Source organism: Hordeum vulgare, chromosome 7H (genome assembly GCF_904849725.1).
Source record: "Hordeum vulgare subsp. vulgare chromosome 7H, MorexV3_pseudomolecules_assembly, whole genome shotgun sequence".
In the NCBI taxonomy this organism is placed as follows: Eukaryota; Viridiplantae; Streptophyta; class Magnoliopsida; order Poales; family Poaceae; genus Hordeum; species Hordeum vulgare.
The window spans coordinates 601,433,426-601,451,427 of NC_058524.1; positions in this window are offsets into that span (position 1 = coordinate 601,433,426).

The window sequence follows — 18,002 nt, forward strand, 5'->3', positions numbered from 1 at the left end:
GTAGCACGACAACCCCGATGGCGACACGTTGATGGAGATCATGGTGTGACGCCGGTGACAAGAAGATCGTGTCGGTGCTTTGGTGATGGAGATCAAGAAGCACATGATGATGGCCATATCATGTCACTTATGAATTGCATGTGATGTTAATCCTTTATGCACCTTATTATGCTTAGAAAGACGATAGCATTATGAGGTGATCTCTCACTAAAATTTCAAGCTCAAATTGTGTTCTCCCCGACTGTGCACCGTTGCGACAGTTCGTCGTTTCGAGACACCACGTGATGATCGGGTGTGATAGACTCAACGTTCACATACAACGGGTGCAAAACAGTTGCACGCGCGGAACACTCGGGTTAAACTTGACGAGCCTAGCATGTGCAGACATGGCCTCAGAACACATGAGACCGAAAGGTCGAGCATGAATTGTATAGTCGATAAGATTAGCATAGAGATGCTTACCACTGAAACTATTTTCGACTCACGTGATGATCGGACTTGAGATAGTGGATTTGGATCATGTACCACTCAAATGACTAGAGAGATGTACTTTTTGAGTGGGAGTTCTTAAGTAATATGATTAATTGAACTAATTGCCATGAACATAGTCTAATGGTCTTTGCGAATTACGATGTAGCTTGCGCTATAACTCTACTGTTTTATATGTTCCTAGAGAAAATTTAGTTGAAAGTTGATAGTAGCAAACTTTGCGGACTAAGTCTGTAAAACTGAGGATTGTCCTCGTTGCTGCGCAGAAGGCTTATGTCCCCTTAATGGACCACTCGGTGTGCTGCACCTCAAGCGTCGTCTGTGGATGTTGTGAACATCCGACATACACGTTTCTGATGACTACGCGATAGTTCAGTGCAAAATACTTAATGGCTTAGAAGCAAGGCGCCAAAGACGTTTTGAAACGTCACGGAACATAAGAGATGTTTTAAAGAGATGAAATAGTGATTTCATGCTTGTGCCCTTGTTAAGAGGTATGAGACCTCCGACAAGATTCTTTGTCCACGAAGTAAAGGAGAAAAGCTCAATCGTTGAGCGTGTGCTCAGATTGTCTGAGTACGACAGTCGCTTGAATCAAATGGGAGTTGATCTTCCAGATGAGATAGTGATGGTTCTCCAAAGTCACTGCCACCAAGCTGTGAGAGCTTCGTGATGAACTATAACATATCAAGGATAGATACAATGATCCTTGAGCGATTCGCGATGTTTGACACTGCGAAAGTAGAAATCAAGAAGAAGCATCAATAGTTGATGGTTAGTAAAACCACTAAGTTTCGAGAAAGGCAAGGGCCAGAAGGGATACTTCGTGAAATGGCAAAACAGTTGTTGCACTAATGAAGAGACCCAAGATTAAACCCAAGCCCGAGACTAAGTGCTTCTGTTATGAGGGGAACGGTCACTGAGGCGGAGCAACTCTAGATACTTGGTAGATAAGAAGGCTGGCAAAGTCGAAAGAAGTATATGATATACATGATGTTGATGTGTACTTTACTAGTACTCCTAGTAGCGCAAGGGTATTGGATACCGGTTCGGTTGCTAAGTGATTAGTAACACGAAATGAAAGCTACGGTATAAACGGAGACTAGCTAAAGACGAGGTGACGATAAGTGTTGGAAGTGTTTCCAAGGTTGATGTGATCACACGTCGCACGCTCCCTCTATCATCGGGATTGGTGGTAAAACCTAAATAATTGTTATTTTGTGTTTGCGTTGAGCATGAACATGATTGGATCGTGTTTATTGCAATACAATTATTCATTTAAAGAGAATAATAGTTGTTCTATTTGCTTGAATAATTACCCTCAATGGTTTATTGAATCTCGATCGTAGTGTTACACATGTTCATAATATTAGTGCCAAAAGATACAAAGTAATAATGATAATACCACTTAGTTGTGGCACTGCCACTTGAGTCATGTTGGTATAAAATGCATGTAGAAACTCCATGCTGATGGATCTTTGTACTCACTCGTTTTTGAAACGTTTGAGACATGCAAACCATACATGTTGGTATAAATGCGTGAAGAAACTCCATGAGAGATGGATCGTTTGGGCTCGCTTGATTTTGAATCACTTGAGACATGCAAAACAGAGAATAACTTGTTGGGAATAATACATTTTTGATGTGTGCAGTCCAATGAGTGCTAAGGCACGCAATGGATATCGTTATGTTCTTACTTCACTGACCATTTGAGTAGATACAGGAGTATTTACTTGATAAATCACAAAGTGTGAAATATTGAAAAGTTCAATTCTGTTTCAGAGTGAAGTTCGTCGTACCAAGAGGATAAACTGTCTACGATATGATCATAGAGATGAATATCTGAGTTACGAGTTTTGGCACGCAGTTAAGACAATGTGGAAATTGTTTCACAGTTCATGCCACCTGGAACACCATAGTGTGATGATGTGTCTGAACGTCATAGCCACGCCCTATTTGATATGGTGCATACTATGATGTCTTTTTTCGAATTACCACTATCGATTATGGGTTATGCATTAGAGACAACCGCATTCACTTTAAATAGGGCACCGCGTATTTCCGTTGAGATGACACAGTATAGACTGAAGTTTAGAGAAATCTAAGCTGTCATTTCTTGAAAGTTTAGGGCTACGATGCTTATGTGAAAAGGGTTTCATTCTGATAAGCTCGAACCCAAAGCGGATGAAAGCATCTTCATAGGATATCCAAAACAATCGGATACATCTCCTATCTCAGATCCGGAAGCAAAGTGTTTGTTTCTAGAAACAGATCCTTTCTCAAGGAAAGGTTTCTCTCGAAAGAGTTGAGTGGGAGAGTGGTGGAACTTGATGAGGTTATTGAACCGTCACTTCAACCAGTGTGTAGCAGGGTGCAGGAAGTTGTTCCTGTGGCGCCTACACCAATTGAAGTGGAAGCTGATGATAGTGATCATTAGAGCTTCAGATCAAGTTACTACAAACCTCGTAGGTCGAAAAAGGTCGCGTACTGCTACAGAGTGGTACGGTAACCCTGTCTTGGAGGTCATGTTGTTGATGAACAATGAACCTACGAGTTATGGAGCAGCAATGGTGGGCCCGGATTTCGACAAATGGATGGAGGCCATGAAATTCGAGAGAGAATCCATGTGTGAGAACAAAGTGTAGACTTTGGAGGAACTGCTTGATGGTAGTAAGACTATTAAGTAAAGATGGATATTTTAAAAGGAAGACAAACGATGATGGTGATAAGTCACTATTAAGAAAAGCTCGACTTGTCGCAAAGATGTTTCCGACAAGATCAAATAGTTGACTATGATGAGACTTTCTCACTCGTAGCGATGCTAAAAATCTGTTAGAATTATGTTAGTAGTTGCTGCATTATTTATGAAATATTGCACATAGGATGTCAAAACATTGTTTCCTCGATGGTTTCCTTGAGGGAAGATTGTATGTGATACAACCACAAGGTTTTGTCGATCCTAAAGATACTAACAAGTATGCAAGCTCCAGCGATCCTTCAATGGACTGGTGCAAGCATCTCGGAGTTGGAATATATAGTTTGATGAGATCATCAAAGATTTTGGGTTTGTACAAGGTTTATGAGAAACTTGTATTTCCAAAGAAGTGAGTGGGAGCGCTATAAAATTTCTGATAAGTATATGTGGTTGACATATTGTGGATCAGAAAGTAATGTAGAATTCTGTAAAGCATAAAAGGTTGTTTGAAAGGAGTTTTTCAAAGGAATACCTAGATTGAGTTACTTGAACATTGAGCATCAAGATCTACGGAGATAGATCGAAACGCTTAATAGAAGTGTCAACAAGATGCATGCCTTGACAAGTTTTTGAAGGAGTTCAAAATAGATCAGCAAAGAAGGAGTTCTTGACTGTGTTGTAAGGTGTGAATTTGAGTAAGACTCAAAACCCGACCACGACAGAATAAAGAGAATAGACGAAGGTCATCTTCTATGCCTTAGCCGTAGACTCTAAAGTATGCCATGCTGAGTACCGCACCTGATGTGTGCCTTGCCTCAAGTCTGTTAAGAGGTACAGAGAGTGATCCAGGATTGAATCACTAAACAACGGTCAGAGTTATCCTTAGTAACTAATGGACTAAGGAATTTTTCTCGATTATGGAGGTGGTTAAAAGAGTTCGTCGTAAAGGGTTACATCGATGCAAGCTTTGACACTAATCCGAATAACTATGAGTAGTGAAACAGATTCGTATAGTAGAATAGATATTTGGAGTATTTTCGAATAGCACGTAGTAGCATCATCTATAGGATGACATACATATTTGTAAAGAACACACGGGTCTGAAAGTTTTCAGAACCGTTGACTAAAACCTCTCTCACGAGCAAGACGTGATCAGACCCCAGAACTATATGGGTGTTAGATTCGTTAGAATCAAATGGTGATGTGAACTAGATTATTGACTCTAGGGCAAGTGGGAGACTGTTGGAAATATGCCCTAGAGGCAATAATAAATTAGTTATTATTATATTTCTTTGTTCATGATAATCGTTTATTATCCATGCTATAATTGTATTGAATGAAGACTTAGATACATGTGTGGATACATAGACAAAACACTGTCCCTAGCAAGCCTCTAGTTGGCTAGCCAGTTGATCAAGGATAGTCAGGGTCTTCTGACTATGTACAAGGTGTTGTTGCTTGATAACTCGATCACATCATTGGGAGAATCATGTGATGGACTAGACCCAAACTAATGAACATAGCATGTTGATCGTGTCTTTTTGTTGCTACTGTTTTTCTGCGTGTCAAGTATTTGTTCCTATGACCATGAGATCATATAACTCACTGGCACCAGAGGAATACCTTGTGTGTATCAAACGTCACAACGTAACTGGGTGGCTATAAAGATGCTCTACAGGTATCTCCGAAGGTGTCCGTTGAGTTAGTATGGATCAAGACTGGGATTTGTCACTCCTTGTGACGGAGAGGTATCTCGGGGCCCACTCGGTAATACAACATCACACACAAGCATTGCAAGCAATGTGACTTAGTGTAAGTCATGGGATCTTGTATTACGGAACGAGTAAAGAGACTTGCTGGTAAACGAGATTGAAATAGGTATACGGATACTGACGACCGAATCTCGGGCAAGTAACATACCGAATGACAAAGGGAATGACATACGGGATTATATGAATCCTTGGCACTGAGGTTCAAACGATAAGATCTTCGTAGAATATGTAGGATCCAATATGGGCATCCAGGTCCCGCTATTGGATATTGACCGAGGAGTCCCTCGGGTCATGTCTACATAGTTCTCGAACCCGCAGGGTCTGCACACCTAAGGTTCGACGTTGTTTTATGCGTATTTGAGTTATATGGTTGGTTACCAATGTTGTTAGGAGTCCCGGATGAGATCACAGACGTCACGAGGGTTTACGGAATGGTCCGGAGATGAAGATTAATATATAGGATGACCTCATTTGATTACCGGAAGGTTTTCGGAATTACTGGGAATGTACCGGGAATGACGAATGGGTTCCGGATGTTCACCGGGAGGGGCCAGCCCACCCGGGGGAAGCCCATAGGCCTTAGGGGTGCCACACCAGCCCTTAGTGGGCTGGTGGGACAACCCAAGAAACCCTATGCGCAGGAGAAAGAAAAATCAAAGAGAAAAAAAGGGAAAGTGGGAAAGTGGAGAAGGACTCCACCTTCCAATCCTAGTTAGACTAGGATTGGAAGGGGAGGACTTCCCCCCTTGGTTCGGCCGAACCCCTTGGGGCTCAGGCAAGGCCCCTCCCCTCCCACCTATATATACGGAGGTTTTAGGGCTGATTTGAGACAACTTTGCCACGGCAGCCCGACCACATACCTCCACGGTTTTTCCTCTAGATCGCGTTTCTGCGGAGCTCGGGCGGAGCCCTGCTGAAATTAGATCACCACCAACCTCCGGAGCACCGTCACGCTGCCGGAGAACTCATCTACCTCTCCGTCTCTCTTGCTGGATCAAGAAGGCCGAGATCATCGTCGAGATGTACGTGTGCTGAACGCGGAGGTGCCGTCCGTTCGGCACTAGATCGGAGCGGATCGTGGGACGGATCACGGGACGGTTTGTGGGACAGTTCGCGGGGCGGATCGAGGGACGTGAGGACGTTCCACTACATCAACCGCGTTTATTAACGCTTCTGCTATGCGATCTACAAGGATACGTAGATCTGAAATCCCCCTCGTAGATGGACATCACCATGATAGGTCTTCGTGTGCGTAGGAAATTTTTTGTTTCCCATGCGACGTTCCCCATCATTTTCATGTGATGTTTTGCCGAGGCATGCATGTGCAACTATTGATAGTTCCTTTTGTCTTGAATCCCATTTCACGAGGTGTTCATTTGCAACACGGATCGGCCTCGGTACGGAAAAAAGGATTATGTGCTATTGATTAAAATTACAGCATAAATAGAATTTTAAATTTGATAAATAGGTAAAATAACATCATATTTAGACTATACGCATCACTATAGATTCCAATTACATTATAAATAGAATTTTTAAAAATTAAATAGTAAACTAACATTATATTCTGATTCTACACATTTTTTGAATCAAAGTTCATATATAATAATTAAAAATTGGAGTTACGTTTAAAAGATATTTTTTTAAAGTATTTGTCAATTATAATTGAACCGCGGATTAGTTAACAACATGGACCGGCCTCGGTATAAAAATGAATTGTACGTCATTGATTAAAATTACAACATAAATGTAATTTCAAAACTGTTAAATATGTAAAAATAACATTATATTTACATTGTATGCATCACTATTTATTAAAATCAAATTATAAACAAAATTTGAAAAAATTAAATAGGTAAACTAACATTATAATCAGATTCTACAAATGTTTCTAGTCAAATTTCATATATAATAATTTAAAACTAGAGTTATCGTTTAACAAATATGTTTTTTGAAGTATTTGTCACTTATAATTGAATAAGAAGCCTTTTGAATATACTGGAATAGTGGTTACAATGGGATGGAGATGTCTTTCGGTCTCGTCGCACGCGACGACATTGGAGGAGATGCCTTTGGGCATCGTGGTTTGTCTGTTGTCCGTGAACATCGGCGAGACGAATGGACTGAGGAGACTGAGCCAAGGAACTGGACTAGGAAAGGGAACTCAGACGTGCAAGTATGTCCCTCTTTAGGCTTTGTTCGGTTTCCCAGGAGCCAAACATCTAGTGGATTAAACTCACCGAGGGATTGGGTGATCCCCACCACGTCACCCAATCCGCGACGAATGGACGAGGTTTGGTTCCACGCGTAGGGGGGCGTGGGTTAAATCCCGATGGGAACCCCGCGGTTTGGGGCGGATTTGCGCCGGGTATAATCCCGGCGAGGTGGAACCGAAGGCTGCTACAAGAGAGGCCGGGATCCAACCCCGTCCGAGGGCAAAACCACGGGGATCGGCCCAAAACCCCCGTAATCCCGGCGGGTGTGGGATTAAACGAACATAGCCTTACTGTTCTTTATTTATTTTTTGGACCGTAAACCGTGCAATACTAGTTCTACGGTATTTTCTTTACCTATTAATAAACCACTTATTGCTTCTGTGGTACGTCATGGAAATTGTCCCTAAAGTTTGCATAAATTATCCACCATGCCACCGGTAAATAATAGAAAACGTTTCACAAAGCGAAAAATCACGGACTGGGCCGGCCCATGTCAAAACCTCCTATATTACGCTCTGCACCCTGGGCTCATGCAACACACTGTATGAGCCGACTCATGCACATGCGCCAGTTTTTTTAGTTTCGTTTATTTATTTATCTTCAGTTCCATTTTATTTTTCTATTTTAAATAATTTAGAACTTCAAATAACCTTTAAACTTTTAATAAACTTAAAATTTTAAATCAACATATTTAAAAAATTAAATGTTTGTGAATTCAAAAATTGCTCGGAGTTTTTCGTAAAAAATGCTCGCATATACAATAAAATGTTTGCAAGTTTGAAAAAATGTTTGTAAAATAAGAAAAGTCCATGATTTCAAATCAAACTCCATGTATTAAAAATTATTAAAAGCATTTAACAAAATGCTTTCTAATTCAAAATATGTTAATGCATTTAAAAAATGTCCTAAAATTTTAAAAATAGCTAATGCCTGTTTTGATAGTTTCTTTTTTTATTTCAATTTTTCCGATCCATTTTTGTTTACTTCTAATTTAAATAATTTAGAATTACAAAAGCATTTGCATATTAAAAAATAGAAATTTTGAATTAAAATGTTGACGAAAACATAAAATGTTCGTGGATTCAAAAAAGGCGTCGGAATTTTATATTACTTTTTGCAAATTTCAAAACAATGTCCGTGAAATTAATAAATATATTACTGACTTATAAAAATGTTTGTTTATTCAAAAAAACTTCATACGTTTCAAAAATGTTTATGAATTTAAAGTAAAATCCTCCAACATATAAAATTATGTTCGTCTTTTCTAGAATTGGTCGTCAATTCAAAAGAAAATATTTAAACCCGTTTGAAATATAAAAAATATTCATTATTTTTAGTAAATGTTTGTAAATTGTAAAAAATGTTCTCGATTTTAAAATTGTTCTCATATTTGTAAAATTGTTCATGAAAGATCTAATGTATGTAGTTAAACATTAATGCTTCTAAATCTTTGTGAAAATATACCCGTGTGATTTTTAAAGAATTAACTGTTGGATGGATCGGATTATTATTGTATGTTTTCTGAAAAAATTCTTGAAATTAAGAATAATTCTTTGAGTTACCAAGATTTTTGACAACCATGATATTTTTTTTTGAAAATGTAAAGATTGCTTCAACTTGTGAATAAATTTAAAAGAAGAAACATTTTCTTGCATTTGTACACAAATTTCAAAATCAAGCGATGATGTATGAACATAATGTGGTCATCATCATTGAAGATTATGTTTTTTTCTTCCGTTGCAACGCACATGCCATTTTGCTAGTTATTAATAAACATGAATGAATATTTACATGCAAAGTACAGTCACCACCCCTCTGACCAATTCCTGCTCTAGAAAATAACATGAAAAAATTAAGTTAAGTTGCTGTTTGTTTTATACATCTAAAAGAGCGTTCCTTTTTTATCCAATTATGTATGACATATTTGACTATGGAAAACGATAAATAATTGTGCCAATTCTTTAATCTATGCTATAGGAAATTCTCTAAATTTTACTTACTAAATCACCATTCACCAGAACCATCTATATGATATTTATTAGAATAAGTGTTTTTTATAAGAATACATGTTTTAGCAGTCTCTGTCTAGATGTTCAAGAATACTACAGTATACATGATCACACATACACATACATAAAATTGTCGAAAGACAATTCACGGAGTTGAGTGATTTTGTTCATTTTTATTTTAGGAAATATCTTATTAAGGGGCAGCACTCCATACGATAAATAACATAACTGTTATAATAAAGTACAGTTCAAATTCAACACAAAAGGTGCATTTTTTATGAAAAACGTTTAAGATCCACCGGTTGATTATGCCCGTACATCAGCCTCCTTCCGAGTGAACCACGTGTCCAGGTGGGACCCCATAGCTGCTTACTTTCATTTCTTTTAAGCAAAGTGTTCGTCTTGAGGCGGACTTTTTTCGGCTAAACTGTTGCATGCCACTGTTTCTGCCCCCGCTGCATGCCACTATTTTGGGTAAACTGTTGCATGTCACTTACAGTATTGTTAATGCATGGTTGAATTTTTGCCATGCATCAATTGTACTATAGCTAGTAGTCCTACATTAGATATTTAGATGTGCTAATATTTACGAGACATATGTGCTCGGATGTGTGCACGTTGATGGTCATCGTAGCATGGGTTTGCTGCACGGCGTGCCGTCACAACATGTTGACGGCTGACGTAGCAAGGCGGTGACACCGCAACATCCGATGGCATTGTCACAACATCGACTCACAACACAACATCAGTTTGTAATCATGACCGCTCATATTATGATGGTATTATCACATCATCGGATCACAACACGACAACAGCATCGCAACACGATGAGAGCAACCGGCTTATAATCATGACCGCTCGTAGCACGATGGCGTCGTCGCAGCATTAACTCACAACACGGCGATGGTGTCGCAACTCGGGCTTGTAGCACGGAGGCACCCTCGCATCACCCAAGCACCAACTAATAATCATGGCCGCTCATGACACGATGGTGTCATCGCAGCATGAGCTCACAACCATGACCGCTCGCGACATTGTGGCATCGTCCCAACACCAGTTCACAGCACGACGACATCGTCACAACACCGGCTGACAACATTGGCTCACAATGATGGTCGCTCGTCACACGGTGGCGTCATCGCAACACTGGCTCGCAGCACGACGCCATCATCACAACACAGATTGGAAACACCGGCTCGCAACCATGGCCACTCACAACACAATGGTGTCGTCGGAGCACCGACTCATAACACGACGGCTCCCTCACAGCACCGGCTCGCAATCATGGACATTCGCAACATAATGGCGTCGTCGCAACACCGGCTGATAACACGACGGTGCCATCGCAACACTGGCTCGCAATCATGGCTACTCGCAGCACGACGCCATCATCACAACACCGACTCGAAACATCGGCTCGCAACCATGGCCACTCGCAACACAATGGTGTCGTCGGAGTAGTGAATCATAACACGACGGCGCCCTCACAGCACCGGCTCGCAAACATGGACACTCGCAACACAATGGCGTCGTCGCAGCACCCGCTCATAACACGACGACGCCATCGTAGCACCGGCTCATAACACGAGGGCGCCATCACAAAACCGGCTCGCAATCATGGCCACTCGCAACACAATGGCGTCATCGCAGCACTGGCTGATAACACGACGACGCCATCGCATCACTGGCTCATAACACGAGGGCGCCATCACAAAACCGGCTCGCAACCGTGGCCACTCGCAACACAATGGTGTCGTCGGAGCAGTGAATCATAACACGACAGCGCCCTCACAACACTGGCTCGCAATCATGGACACTCGCAACACAATGGCGTCGTCGCAGCACCGGCTCATAACATGACGACGCCATCACAGCACCGGCTCATAACACGAGGGCGCCATCACAAAACCGGCTCGCAATCATGGCCACTCGCAACACAATGGCGTCGTCGTAGCACCGGCTCATAACACGACGACGTCATCGCAGCACCGGCTCATAACACGAGGGCGCCATCACAAAACCGGCTCGCAATCATGGCCACTCGTAAAACAATGGCGTCGTCGCAGCAAGGCTCATAACACAACGGCGCCATCGCAACACCGGCTCGCAGTCATGGCTACTCGCAGCATGACAACGTCGTCGTAGCACCGACTTGTAGCACGATGGAGTCGTCGTAGCACTGGTACGTAGCACGGTGGCACCCTCGCAACACCGGCTTGCAATCATGGCCGCTCACAGCACGGTTGCGTCGTCGCAGCACCGGCTCACAATCATGGCTACTGGCAGCACGACAACGTCGTCGCATCACCGGCTCATAGCACGGCGGCACCCTTGCAACACCGGCTTGCAATATGGACTCTCGTAGCATGGTTGCATCTCGCAGCACCGGCTTGTAGCACTGCGACACCCTTGCAGCACCGGCTTGCAATCATGGACTCTCGTAGCAAGGTTGCATGTCGCAGCACCAGCTCGTAGCACGGCGGCACCCTCGCAGCACCGGCTCACAATCATGTCCGCTCGCGGCACAGTGGCATTGTCGCAACACCAACTCACAGTCATGGCCGCTTGTGGCGCAATGACGTTGTTGCAACACCACTTCGCAACATGTTGGTGTCGTTGTAGCTTGGGCTTGTAACGTGGCAGTGCCCTCGGAGAACCGGCTTGCAATCATGGTTGCTCGCAGTATGGTAACGTCGTTGTAGTATCGGCTCGCAACACGACGTCATCATGAAAGCACCAACTAATAGCATGGCGGCGCTCTCACACCACTGGCACACAACACTTCGATGATTGTCGCAGCATGGCGCAGTGGCAACACCGGCCCGTAAATGATTGGATATATGCACGAGCGTAAATACTTATTGACGCATAAAAGAGGCAAAAAAAAAAGATGCTGCATTGTAGCTTACTTTCTTTACAATTTATAATCAACATGAATGGCTTGACAGTTGACTGAATTAGAAGTATGTACTTGGTTCATGCGAGGTTGCTGCAATGAAGTGACTAGCTAGCTTTGTGATGCACGTAACATGTGAAACATTGCGCCGTAGCCTTAGCACCCACACGAATAAAAAAACATGCTGACTGATTGGGACAATCGGACGGCTCGCAAAGTAAATTTATGGATTGATCGGGTGGCTAGGCAGCCGGCTGATCCCGCGTACAGATCAGCCGGCTGATTTGTAGCAGCGGCCATTTTTTATAGCATGCAATAATTATGTAACAAACAACAATATAACTAATGTTTAGCATGATTGTTGTTTGGTTAACTATGCCAACTAAGTAACTAAAAATTATACATATTAAAACTATAATATGTTACAAACAAGTTTATATAAAACATAAAACTTTAATACAAATTGTGGTTAAATTCGGTACATATTCTCCTCTCTCATTTGGGTAACAGAACCACTTAGCCAAACCTGAACTAAACCGGAACAACCGAACTGTGAGTTAGTTCGGGTATGAAATTTTAGTACGATTATGTTTTTTTAACATATGTAGTTTTTAGGTTAGAATTCGGTTTCCAGTCTTAAAATTCTGAAATACCCATATTTTTTAGAAAATAGAAAGTAGATTTTTTTACTACCATATATATTCGAAACAGAAGCTTGTGATATACAATGTGGTGCAAAAGGCCACAATCAGGAATAAAAAGAAGAATTGGGTTTTGGGTTTTGGGTTAGGGTTTAGGATTTACGTTTTAGGGTTTAGGGCGGCATGATAAAGGGTGTGTGCACCAAAACAACACTAAAATGAGTTGATTAACAATCTCATTTATGTGCCTAAATCAATGTATATAATCTGTGTCCACTCATAACTGCAATCTGTTGCTCCAAAGCGTGATCATTTCGGCAGCATACAAGCTGACGTAAGCAGCGGACCAACGCTTTTTGTTTAATATTCATCATTCCAAGGGTGACATAGCATGGCAACACATGCAACGAAGACAATATTTCATTCATGTGGATAATTTAAGTGGTGAGAATCATGCTCCATGAAGTCCATGTGATAAATAGACATGCAAGTCACATACGAAAATTTTGAGACTATCCCAAAGTTAGTGTGCAAACAAGCATCTGAGAATCATGTGGGTAATAATCTGAGTGGCTAGACAAACATTGTAGCCGGCATGATTAGCAATTGGAGACACATATTTCTTAACCACATTGTCCCTTGTTTCTAGTTGCCCCCGAAGAGGAATATCTAATGCTTCAAGGGTATAACAGTATCCCAAACCATTACTCATAAGCACATCTTACACCTCTAAAGGTTAAGAGCTTGTAGAAATATGTCGTGTTGATACCTTTCCTATATAACAAGGAGACGTGTTTGTCACCATGGTTAAGGATTGAATGTGCATCTGTAAGGAGATGATCTAAAGTTTGGAGTTCCTAAGAAGCCATGCACGTGAGATTTGCATACAACTGAACATCCCAAGCACCGAGAGGGAACTGGGATTCAACGGAGCAATGTTGATCTTTGGAAAAACAATACAAAATTAGTAGCATTTGCATCAGACGCCCCTCATCAAGCCACTGGTCTTGCCAGAACGAAACTAACCCGCCATTGCCTAGAGTGCGGCGATAGGAGGTCATAACCACTTGCAGAGTTTAGTTGGGGCTAAACTATGCCATGGCCGCCCAGTTTGTAGCAAACTCATGAGTAAAATTGTGGTTAATGAGCAAAACAACGTTCATGTATGAGTGAATGGCTAACATGGTCTGCCCTGTTTTTTATTATAGCTCTGCCACTGACCATAACCAAAAGAATGCAAGATTTGAACCCTTTCCAAATAGTCGTGTCTCCGGTGGTGCTACTGTGTGGTATGGTGTTATTATAGTATTGCGAAGCAAACCACTCGAAGCATGAAACGTCCGCGTCCTAGAGCACCTTGGCAATGAACTTACATAATAATGTCTCTCACTCCTAGTCCACTAAGAGTGACGAGGCAGAATGATGTGCTCCCACACCACAAGGCAGCGTCCAGCCGCCCACCATAACCACATTTTTGCCTTACCAAAAGAAATCTCGCAAAAGACCTTACAATTTAACAATGGATTCATGAGGCCAGGAGAAGCAAGTCATGAAGTATACTTTGCCTTTGCCGGGGGCTCTGATTTGTGCCTCAGCCTTGAGTTGCTCCTTCACCTCGTCCTCAAAAATCTTAGAAAATAATAGAGCGATGGACGGATTCAATCCCGCGACCTACCGCTAGGTAGACGCGTCGCCAGCAACTATAGATGGCGACAGAGTTAGTCAAAATTGCACCGCTAAAATTAAAATAGTACATGCAACGACAAATTCATTTTTTAATCTTCTTAAAAATGGAACGAAATTTTTCTGAATAAATTTTTTAAACTTGCTTTTTAAAATCATGAACAATTATTGAAAACATGAACAAAATTTTAAATAACAAAACAATTATTGAACTTTATTTATATGATGAACAATTTTCAAATACACATTGATATTTGTAATATATACGCTGCACAATTTTTAACTACACAATTAACATTTTTGTGATATATGCTGAAGGAACTTTAAAACATATTAAAATTTTGGTGATATATGATGAGCACATTTTAAATATTTTTATAACATTTTCTTAATAAATTTTAACTAGACATTGATTTTTTTTTTTGTGATATACGCTGAAAAAACATTTAAACATGCATTGAACATTCTGTGATATGCGCTAAACCATGTTAAACTATGAACACAATCTGAAAACCGTGAAACAAATTTGTAATCACGAACAAAATTTGGGATTTTGAAACATTTCCGAAAAACAAAGTATTAAAAAACTGAAAATGATCAAATGAAAGAAAAGGGAAAAGAAAAAAAATAACATGAACAAAGGAAAAGATAAACAGAAAAGAAAAAAAAGAAAACAGAAAACCAATGACATGCATTTGGAAGACCATGAGTTCGAGGTGGACGAGGATGGTGAGGGCATTGTTGGCGCACCGAAAGGAAGAGGAGCCAACTACACCAACGAAGAAGACGTCGTGCTATGCAAAACTTGGTTGGATGTGTCAAGGGATCCGTCCGTTGGAGGTGATCATAGTAGAGAGGCTTATTGGCTCCGGATGAATGAACACTTTGATCTTCGCAACGTGAGTGGAATTGACCGCTCCGCACGATCGCTTCGCTTCCGGTGGTCGACCATCAACAAGGATTGTCAACAATGGGCGGCCGCACAAAAAGCGGTTGACAAGTTGAACCCAAGTGGCACCAATGATAACGATAGGGTAAGCGTCATTTCATCATTCCTCATGTTCATCATCATGCTTGTTGTTGGTGTTCCTTGTGCTAAATATTGGACAAACTTGTTTTGTTCATGTAGTTAAATATTGCACACAACTTGTTCAAAGGAGAGGACAAGAAGACCAAGAAGGGGAAGCTAAAGAAAGGAAAGCCATTTACCTTGCCTCATTGCTACAAAGTATTGAAGAATGATGAGAAATGGAAGAATCGTGACGATATTGATGATTTGGATTTGAGCAAAAGACGCAAGCGAACAATTGATTTGGAAGATGATGAGGAGGATGCATCAAGTGAAGAAGGCAAGAGAAGCCCCACACCAAACTCGGTTTCATACTCGAAGCCCAAACGACCGGGTGGCACCAAGAAAGACGCAAAAGAAAAAAAGAAGAGCAAAGGAGATGATGAGCTCAAATATGCTATGGAAGCAATTGTCAACGCAAGAAAAGAAGCCAACGAGGTGAGGAAAATGGCAAGGAACCAAGATGCCGTGGCCGAGGAGAGGAGGGTGGCGGCCGAGGAGAGGAAAGTGGCATTGGAGGAGAGGAAGGTGGCCATGGAGGAGCGATCTAAATTGTTGGAATGGGAGAAACACTTGTTCTTCTTGGACACATCTTTGTTCAATGATGCGCAAAAGGAGTATGTCAATCTTGCCCGTGAACAAGTCTTGATCCAAAAAAGAGCCATGATTCGCGCAATGGGTGGCGGTGGCCTTGGCGGCATGGGTGGCTTTGGAACCATCATGGGCGGCATGGGTTCCATGGATGGCTTTAGAGCTACCATGGAGACCATGGGAAGCATGGGTGGCTTGGACGGCACAAGTGGCATGGGTGGCATGAGTTTTGCGGCTCTCACTGGCGGCATCGGTGCACCTCCGGGCGCAGGTGTGCCACCTTCTGACGATCTTGGCAACACCTTCCGAGCTTCACGTGATGAGGATGCGGCGCGCAACAAGGGAGAGGAGGAGGAAGAATCGTCTTTGGCTGAGTCGGATGAATCGGAGGAAGATGAGGATGAAGACGAGGATGAAGATGAGGATTGATTGTTGTGCCTTTCGTTTGTGTCATGAACTTGTTTGCATTTTGCACTTCGTTGAATGATGTTGTGGGCATGAATTTGAACTTGTGGGCATGAACTTTTGGGCACGAATTTGGTTGAATGATGTTTGCGATTCAAATTTATATGCCATGTGTTTTGTGTTGAGGAAATGTGTGAAATTTGTGTCCAAATTGCAAGAAATGTGAGACGCCGGTTGCTCGCGCTGCTGTAGCCAGCGCCCGCGCTGCATTTCAGCGCGACTGCTGGAGCCAGCGCTGCGCGCCGCGCTAAATCTGACGATGGACGACTTGTATATAAGTGTTTTGGGCATAGGACGAAGCGCGCTCGTTAGAGATGCTCTAAGGCTTTTCAACTAGTGCATGTCAACTTCTTGTCTACGTGCGTATTTTCTGGTAGAATCAACAACCGGGGTTGATTTCCTAGGATCCAAAAGTGTTGTTCCAGTAAATCATAAAAAGTAGAAAATAGATTTGGAAAGTTTTGAATTATTTTTCTGCGAAACATCAATAAGTATAATGTTTCAAAATGCATTTGAAAATAACATCATGGAGCATTGATTTTGTTTTCTTTGCCACAATTTCTAGAATGTCGTATGGTGATATAATTTTGCAAGCTAACAAACATTTTATCAATGTTTCACACACAAAAAAAATTCAAATTGTTATGATTTTTTTTTTTTGCTTTTTCTTGAATTCACTGTTCACCCGAGCTCATGTGAGCTCGGGATTAAAATTGCTGCTTCGTCCAGGACTAGTCATTCATTATGGGTTTCGAAGAGAAGAGGCCGCCAGATGTTGAACCCATGAAGGGTGAGGGGCTAGTGAGGAGATGAATCGGCAGACTACCGAATCAATATGTACTGATCTATTTTATTTGATGAAATTGATCGCGAGGTGAAATTTATTCTGTGCACATTTCGTGGTGTTATCGCAGGGAATTCTTGTTTCTTTTTTTTAATAGTAGTGAAGATACGGAATTTCTCGAAACACCCACTTTTCCGATCCATTTTCATGATGTATTCGGGAAAACAACTTTGTCTGAAATTACTTCCTCTATTTTTAAATGTAAGTTTTTTTTAAAGGTTACACTACTGACTATATACAAATATATATAGATATATTTTATAGTATAGATTCATCTATTTTGTTTCGTATGTAGCTTTTAATAAAATCTCTAAGATAATTTATATTTAGGAACTGAGGGAGTATAATGCAAATCCTACTTTCTGTTACCAGCACAAGCAAACTTTCACCACGTGTAACAAAAATACTTATGTTAGAGCATCTACAACAGCCGCGCTAAACTAGCGCCGCGCCGCAAATTAGGCCGTTTTAGCGCGCGCGCAACGCGGCGGGTGGCTCCAGCGGACGCGCAAAAACGGAGTGCGCGGCATATGCAGGTCAGCGCGCTGGTCGAAGCGCAATCGCGCGCCGCTTGTTTGCTGCGCCAGCTCCTGCGCGCTGGACTCTCACGGGCTCGCTCTCCCACTCCCACC